This window comes from Vicia villosa, linkage group LG4 (assembly GCF_029867415.1).
Source record: "Vicia villosa cultivar HV-30 ecotype Madison, WI linkage group LG4, Vvil1.0, whole genome shotgun sequence".
Taxonomy (NCBI): Eukaryota; Viridiplantae; Streptophyta; class Magnoliopsida; order Fabales; family Fabaceae; genus Vicia; species Vicia villosa.
The window spans coordinates 38,211,567-38,224,609 of record NC_081183.1 but is presented as its reverse complement, the minus strand read 5'-3'; the positions used below and the strand labels follow the sequence as shown (position 1 = coordinate 38,224,609).

Genomic DNA, 13,043 nt, shown 5'->3' with positions numbered 1-13,043 from the left:
GGAGATCTTTGGAGGATGATGAACCAGGTGTTCATAAATTTTGGTACCACATGCATTCTGTCAATTGTGTCACATTGACATCCTATGTGACATTGCATAAATTTCGTTAATAAGTGTGTGATGTAATGATAATTGTGAATTAAGTGAGTATATGATGATGAAAGATGTGCAAGTGATATTATGATGCATCTGTGAGTATGAAGTATTGATGAATATTATGTGTTGTTATGTGATGACGTTGTTATAACTACTAATCTTTTCCTTATGTCTTTTATAATAAATTATGATTACTCACCCTTTCTGTTTGAATGTTACCTCCACGTGAGTAACGCGCAGGTGATGATAACGCGAAAACGTATCGTATATTTAGCTTAATTTACATGCATTATTATTCTATTTTATTTTGATTTTATTATTTTATTTTGTATTATGCCGGTATTTCTATTTGTTTTCAAGAATTTATTTAATCGGAGATCGCAAAAGAAATAGTCGGAAAAAGGACTTAAAATGGAGAAGAATTGTTTAAAAGAGCAACTAAATAAGGAGGTGTAAATAGGAAGAAGAAAGAGGCCTAGAACACAAAGAAAGCCCATTGCGCAAGACTGAATCCGGATGGCGCACTAGGCCACCTGCCGGTCGGCGTAGCCCCTCCCCATCCGTTCGACACTCCCTTAATATATGTGTGTGACGTAAGTCACACACTCAAGCCAGAAGAGACGTTACGCTACTTTCTCTCCTCCATTTTCTCTGCCGAAAGAACAGCAACTGCTACGAGACAAGTTAGAAATCCAAGAATTGAGAGCTCTATATAAACCCTTCGAGAATTATTGAAAGGGTTACGTACTTTTTTTACCATACTGCCGTCAAGTTTAGTTCTCTGCAATTTCAACTTCCAGTTCAAGCCTACTTCTTCCAAACCATTTTCTGCAATAGATTTCCACACCGGAAATACTATTGCAATTCAGTTTCCTTTTCAAGCTTCAGAATTCGTATTAGTTTTAGGAGTAGATTTTGTTTTCAGCATTTATTTTCGTCCCGGATTCAAGATTCGATACTGCAAGATACAATTTTTCCAGTCTACAATTTAATTCAGGTTTATTTATTTTCATTTAATTAATATTGTTTGTTTATGTTAATTTATCAAATTATGTCCGGGTTATTTAATATCTATTATAAATGCTCTGATTTGTCTACTAAAACCATGTCCGGCTAAATACCTTTTATCGGTATGTAAGGTCACATAACCGAGGGAATCGAGTAATCTGTCGATGTAGGTTATTAATCAAATTTATTTGTCTGGATGATATTTCTAAACGCTTAATTAAACTATTTTGTAACGAGAGTTAAAAACAATAGAAGTTAGGATCAATAAAAACGAGAGTTTGAGATTTTAACTGGACCTTAGAAATTAGGCATTAACCTTAAATACAGCGAGAGCGCTTTAAGGGTAATTAGTTTTCATTGGTTTTCAAAAATCACTTTGAACTTTAATTGATACAGCGAGAGCGCTCACTTGGGTTTAATAGTGAAATCATAATCAATAAACACGAGTGTGAGAGGAGGGTTTTTAAACTAATGATTTCTACAGAAAAGTGATTTTAAATTACGATCCGCATCGATGGCTTACTAGATCCCCGAAGTCCGACCATTGCATACCGATATTATTATCCTAGATTTAATTTAATAATATTTCTTTTTAATTCCCGCCTGATCAATAATCAATTGAATATTAGCCTTAGATTTACGTAGTAGCGATTAACTACATTTAGGTCGATTCTTAGTCCCTGTGGGTTCGATATCTTTTAAAACTACGCGATAGACTGTGCACTTGCAGTCATAATCACAGACATACCCCATTGTCGCGATCAGGTGACCAGGAGTGGTTCGTAAAAGCTTTGAGGATAGCTTCAAAATGTGTTATTTATTCTGTTAATTAGAGGTGTCTTGCTCTAATATGTAACATTGGGTTGGGAATGCTATTGCGATTGTTACGTTCTTTTGATGTCGACATAAAGTTGTGGTGGTTTTGATTGTTAAAATGGTTTTAAATTGATGAAACTAATAATATGAGTTTTGAGAAGTATGATATGATGACGGTGACTCCGCTGTGAAATTTTAAATGATGGCTTGGATTATTATCAGATGCATGTTTTAAATTAATGCAACCCGTGTTACAGAGCAGGATTGTTTTTATAAAGTTTTGTGTGAAGTGTGACACCCTTGTACGGTGCATTTGTTTGATTTATTTTCGTAAATTATATGCAAAATATTTGTGGACTTAGAAGGGTGTTACACACGTCATTCACCTCATGGCCTATTTCATGGCGAATGCCATGCTGGATGTTGTGAGTGTAAATTACTCCTTTTTCTCCATTTTTCATTTGATTTGCTTTGTTTCTTCGCGTATGACTCTCATATGGTTGAGTACTTGAAACACAGACAAAACACCAGCATAACACTAAAAATAAATATAAAACAACGATAAAATATGAGGATAATAGCTATTTTTCCCCCTGTCATATGGGCGGGGTTAGAAAAATCCCCCTGTAAAAAAAAGTTTGGATTCGCCCCATAACATATGAAGATTTCCATGTTTTACCCCTTCAAGAAATTCAATCATTAGAATTATTGACGTGACAAACTTTTTATATATATTTTTATTTTTTTAATGACGTGGCATGTAACACCCCTTTTTACCCCATAAAATAATAAGCATATAATCAGAGAATAAGCATGCATATAACTCAAAGGGCGTCACATTGACGTTTCAACAACTGAAAAACTTTTAAAACCGACAGCATTTATCCACAAAATACAATACACCTGGTCATTTCAAATAACACCTTACATATAATCATAATTCATCCAGAATATGCATTAACAGCGAAAAGTAATACTCATGTGTTTCATATAAATGATACATGTCCCATATCATGATCATATCTCCATAAACAACTCATAAGATAACCATAATCATAATATTTGGCTTAAGCCTCTCAACAACAAGTAACTAATTAAACATGTTCGCAAGTTATAATAAAATGCATAAACAAATAGAACATGAGTTCAACGTCTAAGCTACCCAGTGTTACATGACCAGAGCATTGACTCGCTACTTAATTACCAAGCAACTCAGAAGAAACTCCGACTAGATCACACGCCAGCTACTAATTGTCAAACCTGCATGTCGCCAAACGAGGGCAACATTAAAACAGAAGGGTGAGAATACAAACCATTATGAAGAAGGTATAATGAGATACAATGGTTAAATCAACAATTATAGGAATGCATTACACTTGCCTAATCATAAAATTAATGCTAATCATAGTTCACATATATTAAGCATACACCAAGTATAAGAGTATAATATCTCAATACTATATTCTCAATTATACACATAGCCATAATTGTCATACCCCAAAATTTGCCCTATCAATTTTAACCTTTAATTATGCTAGATGAAACATGACACTACCTTGTTACTTCTACTATTATTTTTGTTACAATTCTTTATTTAAGTTAATACAAATTATAAAAAAGGGAAACTATTAGAATTAGGTTACTTTTTTTTCAATTAATTAATTAATAAAGAATTTCCAAAAAAAAAGGGAGTATTAGTTAAAAAAAAAAGGAGAACTTTACGGTTACTACTTTTATTTAAAAATTAAAGTAGTGATTTTTAGCATAATTAGAATGTTTAAGTTGTAAATAGTGACTTTTATAAAATCAAATAAAAGAAACTTTTTCTCTATTATTATTAAAATAATATCATTAATTATTATTATAATCATCAATTATTATTTTTAAGCACTATGGCTAATTACGGTTATCTTTATGATTATTAATATATTAACTTTTTTTATAAGATATTATTAATAAAAATTTGTAAATTAATTCATTAAGTTAAGTATCATCTAATTTTAATCAATTATTGTCATTAAACCATTCATACCATTTATTAATTTTAATATTATTATTAATTATTATTGACTTAGTCAACTAGGGTTTTCTTAACCTTGTTCATCTTCCACCTCTAGCGGCCGCCACCCTCCACCATTGTCAAACCCTAAAAAAAACCTAACCTTCAAGCTCGGATTCGGACATCAACGAAATAGTCTAACAAAATCAGAATCAACAAACCTCAAGATTAAATCAAATATTCTGAAATTAAAAAGGAATCAAACAATATATTAAATCGAATCAAGAAAATCATTTTTGCAATGAATGTTCATATTACAATCAAATCTCCCGTCTTAATTCCTATTTCTACAACGAATCTCAATCTTTAAACAAATCAAATCGTACAATCAATGGGTAATAACTAAATTCAATGTATTTCCTAATCTACTCAATCCAAAAAATATTATATAAAGCTATTTCTGAAAACGAAAAGAGGGGAGGCATAACAGAAGGGGATCGAAAGTACAGAAGAAGAAAAGGGAGGCATCGACATTTTCACAAAGTAAAGGAACCGAAACAATCAACGACATTCGCGCCGTCGTCGAAGCCACCGTGCGGTTTGCGTTCCAAACACACTTCAGGCTGTCGTGATTTACGCCTCAGGCCGCCGTTTCAGGTATTTCCCTCTGTTCTTTTGTTTATTGCTATGCTGTACAGTGATAGCCATGCTAGGATGATGAATTGAATAATATTCTTGAACTTGTTCTTTTATTATCTTGATGAGAAGAAGTTTTGTTGTTGTTGAATTTATTTATTAAGAATAAAACTAGTGGGAAACCCGTGCATCCGCACGGGTTCTGCTGTGGAATGCGATACGTCACCAATTTGCCATGTGAATTCAAACAAATTAGTAAAAATAAAAAATATATATATAGACTGCAAAAAAATTGTATAAGTTCAAAAAAAAATTGTTAAAAATAACTATTAAACACATAATTTAAAAAAAAAACAATTTTAAAAAATAGAAGAAAAAAAAGATGTTTTTAAGATTGATAGAGTTGAAATAATAAAAGGATTTATAAAGTTTAATAAATGAGACAAATAAATATTCAAAATTTAAATTATTTAAAAATCAGCTTATAAATTTGCTTCAAATATGTCACCGGCTTGTCATGTGAATTCAAATAAATCTACTTAATATAAATGTAAAGAAGTAATGATGATAACCCTAGCAAACTCTAGCTTATGTGTCAATCTCACAACAATCTAAGCTTATGTGTCAATCTCACAAAAATCCAATCTTATTTCAAATTTTATAAAAATAATAAAATTGATATAATTATTATATAATATATTAAAGTTGATATAATTTATGAGTTATAATATAATACTCTTCATATTTATATTCATATTCCAATTACAATTATAAATCAAAAAATAAAACTCATAAAATGCTTCATACTTAAATAAAAAATCTACTTAATCTAAAAAAAATTCTCAAAATTTTAATAATAATAATACTCTTAATAATAACAATAAAAATTATAAATATTTATTTTAAATATAAATATTAAATAAATTGAAAATATATAACTAATTTTGTCGAATAAAAAATAATATTAAAAATATTTTGACATACCAATTTTTTTTATCACTAACAATATTTCGTTAGTCATTTATATAAATATTTTATATTAGAGAAGAAATAATAATATTAATATTTTTTAATAAGAATAAATTACAATATTTCTTATTCTATTGTATATAATATTTATATATAAATAGTTATCATAATTTTTAATTTTAAAACATTATGACTTAATAATGTAATATTACATCATCACTTTATGTGCGATTTAATTCTAAGATTCTTAATATCCTAATTCTCATTTTTTTTATGACAACAAATTTTTAATTTATAAATAATAATAATAATAATATAATATTAAACATTCACTATTCATAATAATAATAATATAATATCTACCTAATAATAATAATAATAATAACTAACGAACTACCACAATTATAAATAATAATATATACAATTAACACTATTATATCTTATTATCCTAATTCTAATTCTTTTTATAAAAAATATTTAATTTACAAATAATAATAATAATAATAATAATAATTATAATTTTCGTTTTATATTTATACAAACAACTTTACCAATCTTTCAACAACTCACCTAATAGCTTTATTAATATGAAATTTTAATAACCAATTCATATTTTAATCTCTGCTATTAGAAATCTCTAACCTCTAATTTCTTTAATTTATAATTACTATGAGACTCTTCTTTAACTCATCGTTATTCATACTTTTATAACTACAAATTATCTTTTAATAATCAAAGATAAGTTTAATTGATTTTTGGAGCTACCACAATAATGTTGTCATTATTTCATTATTCAATGTGGAAGTGTAGTACTGGTATATAAAAAACGAAAACAATGTAATCGCAAGACAAATAAGGTCACTGATATGTTTAATACTTTCCACTAAAAGTGAGAGCTACGTCAAGAAAAAAGTCATCATTTATGCATGAATAATTTTGTTTTGATAATTTAATAGTCTAGGTTCTATAATCCTTTCTCCGCTCCTTAAAATATGTCATCTAATGATATTGTTGTCAACCTTTCAGCTTCTAAATGATTTCTTTCTATCTTTTAATCTAATTATTATTTCTTCTAATTTTAAGAAGTTGGCTTTAAATTAGGATTTTATAGGCAGTTGAATGTCCAAACATCTGTAGGCTAAAACAATTTCACAGTTCTAAGAAATTTAGAGACCATGGGATATATGGTGGTGGTTAGCTTGAAAATGGATATGAGCTTGGAAAAATTTGTTTGTAAATTGTCGTGTAATTACAAATCAACACAAGTAATTTATATATATATTTCTGCAATTTTTATTCCATTATTATTAAATTAAATCGATATTAATACCTAATAATTATTAATTATTATAACTACGACTAATCCTAAATATATTATTTGCTCACCACTTTTATACTTTGGTCGTCTATTTCACAAATTCATTTTTTTAAAATTGGCACAATATCATACGAGTAAGATTTTTTCCCCTTATCTCTTCTTAATCGATCAAATTAATTTATATTCTTTCATTTTTAACACCAAAATAACTCAAATGATTAGAGTCCTATCTTTTCTCAATGATATCACAAATGATTGAGATTAAATTAGAAAATCATAAAAATATAATGATCTCACAAATCATTGAGAACATAACTAAGCGAAAGAAATTACTTACATTATAATTTAAGTTTTTCTTAAAACTATTTCTTACTTTAAATAGTTTAACATTGTATTACTTATCTTTCTATTTCTATTACATGATGTATTGTTATTTTTGTGATATGATGTTTTTTTTCCTCTTAATTCACATATATTCATACCATCTTTTTTTAAATTCATTTTCTCTAATAGATGTATATCATTATCCACACCAAAATATAAATCTTTATTATTTTTATATTTTATATTTTTAATTGACATGTGTCTTCATAATTGTTGTTTTTTATTTTTATTTTTTGTGCATGAGAATGAAATATACATGTTTTAGAGTTATAGTTAAACTTATAGAAGGTTTGTCTAAAAAATATGTGGCTAATCATTTTTTTTTCTTTCTTTTTGTGTAGGAGAACAAAATATACATATTTTATATTTATAGGTCAACTTATAAAAAAATTGTTTAAAAATTTGTGTCTATCCCATTTTTCCATGTATTTTCATATATATATAAATATATAAATTAATTATTTTTATTGAATTTCTCATATTTGTCATCTAATACTAAATTTTCAATGACAATAATATCTCAATAGTTTAAAATTTGCATAATTATGTATACATACCATTAATAATATATTTTCTTTTATGTAGATTATTTATTTATTTAAATGATGACCACACCATTTTAAGAAATACTAAAAATATATGAGAATATATTAATATTTAAGTGACAATTTTAATTAGATAATAAATATTTTAGTGAAAATAATATATCATTAAAAAAACTATTAAAATAAAAAAACACTAAATTTGATTTAAAGAATAACATAATAATATATTTATATAATTATTTTAAATTAACATTAATATTAAAATAATAATAATAATAATAATAATAATAATAGTCAAATATTATAATTTTCAATTCTAAGGTACCCGTGCATTGCACGGGCCAACAATCTAGTTAAATAAAATCAAAAAATTATTAAAAAAAAGAAAAAAACAGTCAAAGATAAATATATAATGTAATCAAAGATAAATATTTAAATGAAAGACATATTTTTTAAATAAGAACAAAATTGTATCAATTTTTCAAATTTTAAAAGAAAGACATCAATAATATATACTATAATTATTCATATATTATCTTAAAAATTATTGTATTTTAAATTAAAAATTGCCTCAAAATAAAAATATTAGATACCCGTGCGTTCACACGGATTTTGGGTTGATTACCCGTACATTCACACGATACTCGTGTATTACCTGTGGGTTCACAATAATTTTGACTGGTGTTACCCGTACGTTCACACGAAATTTGGTCTGGTTACCCGTGCATTTACACATTTACTCGTGTACTACCCATGCGTTCACAATAATTTTGACATGATTACTCGTGCGTTCATACTATATAGTGTGTTACCCGTGCGTTCACACATATCTTGGCCTGATTACTCATGCATTCACACAGTTATCGTGTGTTACGCGTCTGCACATTTTTATTTTCAAAGTGTAATCAAATATAATCACTAATTTTAGTGAAAATTCAGATGACAGAACATCTTCGAAATATTTACATAATTTTATAATAAAAAAATAGCTACAAGATCCTCAAAAGAAGTTAAATATATAAATGGATACATGTAAGCATGGTTGTCAAACTCGCGGGTAGACTCGTAAACTCGTACGAGTTTACGAGTCTAGGAAGCATTAACGAGTAGACTCACACATAAAATCATTTTTTGATAGACTCGAGTAAACTCGGGTAGACTCACACAAACTCGTATAGACTCGCGAGTCTATCACGAGTTTACGAGTCTATAAGTTTTTTTTTATTTTGTTTTTTTAACCAAAAAGGGTCCAAATTCCCCAAAATATTTTATTTTATATTTTTTAAAAAGACTTATTTTGTTTTTCTTGTACGATAATTAGAAAGTCTTTCTCTTAGCCTCTTTTACGAGATTTCTATGGAGATATGACTCCCGAATTAAAGAGGATCGCAATTCGTGTTCAAAGCTTAACTTGTAGCTCCTCAGGTTGTGAACGAAATTGAAGTTCTTTTGAAAAGGTAATCAATTATTATTTTTTGTTTATAGATTTGATTTTAATTTTTTAGAAACATTGACTTGAATTATTATTTACTTTGCAAGTTCATTCAAAGAGAAGAAATATGTTGCATAAAAAGTATAAATAATTTGGTTATATCACATGCAATTTGAAGCTGAAAGGTAGAAAAGGAAAAGCATAGAGTGTTGTTCTTTCATTTGAAGATATTCATTCAGATGATGAATGAATAACTGAAGGTCCTAATAAAGAAAATGTGCAAACTGAAGTTAATGCTGAGCAAGATGTTGTTATTGTTAACAATGATATGGAGTATGAAATTTTAATTTTAATGTTAATTGGTGTTCTATTATACATATTTGTGTCATATATGAGGAACTTACAAGTGTAAAAATATATAAGTGTGTCATATATGTGTCACTTACAGGTTTTTTAAAGTCATTTTTAGTTTTCCATAGACTCGTACGAGTTTGCGAGTCGATTCTATGAGTCGAGTCTATGGACCCTTTACGAGTCTGAGTAGACTCGCGAGTTTGACAACCTTGCATGTAAGGATACATGTAATATACTACATACTTAGGGCACAACAGAAAATCAATGTATTCTCTTAGCCTTACCTCTTTACTTGAAAATTCATAAATCTAACACACAAAAAAAAACAAAGGGTATTTTTCCTATACATACACAAAAACTTTCATCTTTCAATCCAATGTATATCTAAGTTTTGAACAACAAATTAAGTACCCACAACACAACAAACTCACTACGAACCTAACAACCTTTTAAATCTCTTCATCTAAGGTAAATTAACCCGTCGAGATAATGCATGTAAGCCCCCGCCACAACAAAGAATATATATATATATATATATATATATATATGGATTAAGGGTTATAATTATATTCTGGGTCCATCTATCAACCTTATATTTTTTGTTTATTTTAGTCTCTACCATTAACTTATTGATAATTGCTAATAATATTGCTAGTTGCTACGTGATTCAATTTGATAAAGTGTCAACCACCCCCGTGTTATTTCATTTAGCAAAAAATGTTTTTCAAGTTAGGAAGAATGTTCATATAATGAAATACAATATGAGTTTCATTTCTAACATATGTTACATTAATATACATATATCTTTTTAAATTCTTAAGGCATAAATAGATTATAGAAACATTAGTTTCAAAAAATTTGTCTCTTATGATAACAACATGTCCTATCATAAGAATTCTTTCTTTCCTTGCAATTTTGTAGACATGATGGGAAGTTAAAATTGCAATCTCTCTTGAAAATACTGCAAACACTATGTGCTTATTTATATAATTGAATGGATGTGTTAACCTTTTCAAAACAAAATTAACCTTAAAAAGTTTCATTGCTAGCATTCTTCTGAAATGGATTGGCCTGTGAGCATTAAGTATTGAGTCATCAACTAAAAGATGTCTGGTAATTTCAGTTCTGGTCCACCAGCTGAAAAATCACTTCTTCTGTGTTATCTATATGGAACCTCTCGAATGTGATCGACCATTGGCTCAGAGCTACAACTTCTTTGTGTCACAGATGTAAAAAGCTGCAAATTTTTAAACCTAATAGGGTACCAAAGAATAGTAAAAAGACCACATCACTTGAACAAATAGCTAAAAATGGAAACAAAAGAAATGTAAGGGAGAAATAATTGACATGACTTTTAGATTTAGATTGCATGTACTCTAGCTGATATACAACAAATGAGAGGATAGTTCTAGAGCCAGTTCTAATAGGTACAAACTTGGTTGTATCAGATCAAATCTGTATAACTACCATGTAAATATGTATCTCGACTCTTGAGAAGTTGCATTTAAATGTAAAAGAGTTTTAGCATGTACAAGCTAGGTGATCTAACACAACACAACCATTTTGGAAGGCAGGAATCTTGAGAAGCTACATTTAGATGATGAGAATTAACTTGCAATCTTAAAGGCATCAGTTAGAGTCGTGAAACTCTCTTAAAAGCTACATGTACAATAAAAAATATAAGATTGAGGAACAATATCTTACAATCGAGCAACATTAACATATAACCACAAAATACGATATTGCATCAGCTACTACTGATCTTCCCATTGTCGATGCAATTGCGATGATTGTTTCATAGACGTTATACTTCTTATCAATAGATTTAATAGCCTCGTAAGGATAAAAGAATTTAATCTTTTCTTCTATTGAGGTTCTATCAAAATAATTGCCATAAAGATATAAATACTTGCAAGCTAGCATCAAGTCGGCGCTCTGGTTTGGACCCACATACTTGTAGTCAGTAAGAACATCATAGACAATATCTAGAAAAGTTTCTCTCTTAACAAATACAGTTGTGTGCTTTTTGTACAACTCATATGGCACACTCTTACTTTCATGATCTTTTCCTAAAAGTAAGTGATTGTCTATACTCTATATCTGTTTTACTTCGGCAAGCAGAAGCTTCCTGACAATCTTTGTTCGCATTTCCTTTAGGAGCATCAAAACATGATAAAACAATTCCTTCGGACTTGAAAGACTCAGTAGAACTCCCACTCCTTGTGAGTTCAAAAACCCTTTGGCTGATATGATAAGATAAAAAGACAATTATCAGAAATATAAGGACTAACTTTCAATAGAGACGTAATTTAGATATGCAAGAAATCAAGTAAATTGGCATATGTGATCTAATGAGTAACGACCACATATATTAATGGCAGATGCCATATTATGAAATTAAGAAGCTACTCAATTGTTGCTCTTCTGAATCAAATAAAACAATGTGACTGGGAAGAGACCAATTGTTTGCAAATATTGACATGAAAGAAACAGGGTCCGTCATGAAACGGTCAGACTCGTCTACGACTCCTTTCTCTTCACCGCTGAAAATGATATATTAACATCGATTATGAACTTGATTCAGTTTCAATTAGCATTAGAGGACATTCCTAAATTATTAATACACGGTGATAACCATCTATGAAGCACCTCCGTAGGGTACAGCCGTATCTGATTCAGTACACGTTACTATACCTCCATCAACAACAACTTGAACTGCTGAATCAAGAGCAACCTGAAAGACCGAAAAGGTGAAACTAAAGACCGTGAAAATTTGTTTTTGTTATACTAAAAACATTGGTGTTAAATAAAAGCTATAGCAGCGCTATACCATTATAGCATATCAGAATTTTGACAAACCGACATTCTTTCACGATCAGCTATGTAGTATAAAATATTGTCAAATAGTTGCTATAGCGCCGTTATGATAATATTTATTGTGTAAACTAAACATGTAAAAAATATATCTATATTGCCGTTATGTTCGCGTTTGCTTCCGTTCCAATCACTGCAAAAATTGCCTATGGTTTGTATTTTAGAAGAAGATGATAACAAACAAATAAAGGAAGATAAATTTATTACAAATTGCCTATGACATACCAAAAATATACCTTTTGAGCATATGTCTGAGAGGAACCAGAGTTTTTAAGCATGTCAAAGACTCTATTTAGAAAACTTTCATCAAAAAAGCATTTCTGACATTTTGAATTAGCCTGCAGTTAACAGATTCACCAAAGAATAGAATTGCATGAATAAAACACACACAAACTAAGTTGTATAAACTAAATAGATAAAAATATGCTCTAACATTTTTTAAACTTGTTGCAATATGGTGCTGCAACTATTATAGTTCGGAAGTCTAAACCTAACCAATTTTCGCGTCTTGCGGCAATATAGTGTTGCAAGTGCTGCAAATGATCATAATTAGTGTAAGCAAATTATCAATTGGTCCCTGAAATGACCCTTCCATAGCACTGAATCAATTAT

General features: G+C 28.8%; 1 long non-coding RNA gene across 1 annotated transcript; it reads right to left on the bottom strand.

Annotated features, from left to right (window-relative positions):
* Positions 1–10,899: 10,899 nt before the first annotated feature.
* LOC131599073 (uncharacterized) lies at positions 10,900–12,619 on the bottom strand. The gene is made up of 3 exons (XR_009282532.1): positions 12,193–12,619; positions 11,467–12,100; positions 10,900–11,216 (listed from the first exon to the last, which is right to left on the bottom strand). It is a non-coding gene; the product is annotated as an uncharacterized LOC131599073 (long non-coding RNA).
* Positions 12,620–13,043: the final 424 nt, after the last annotated feature.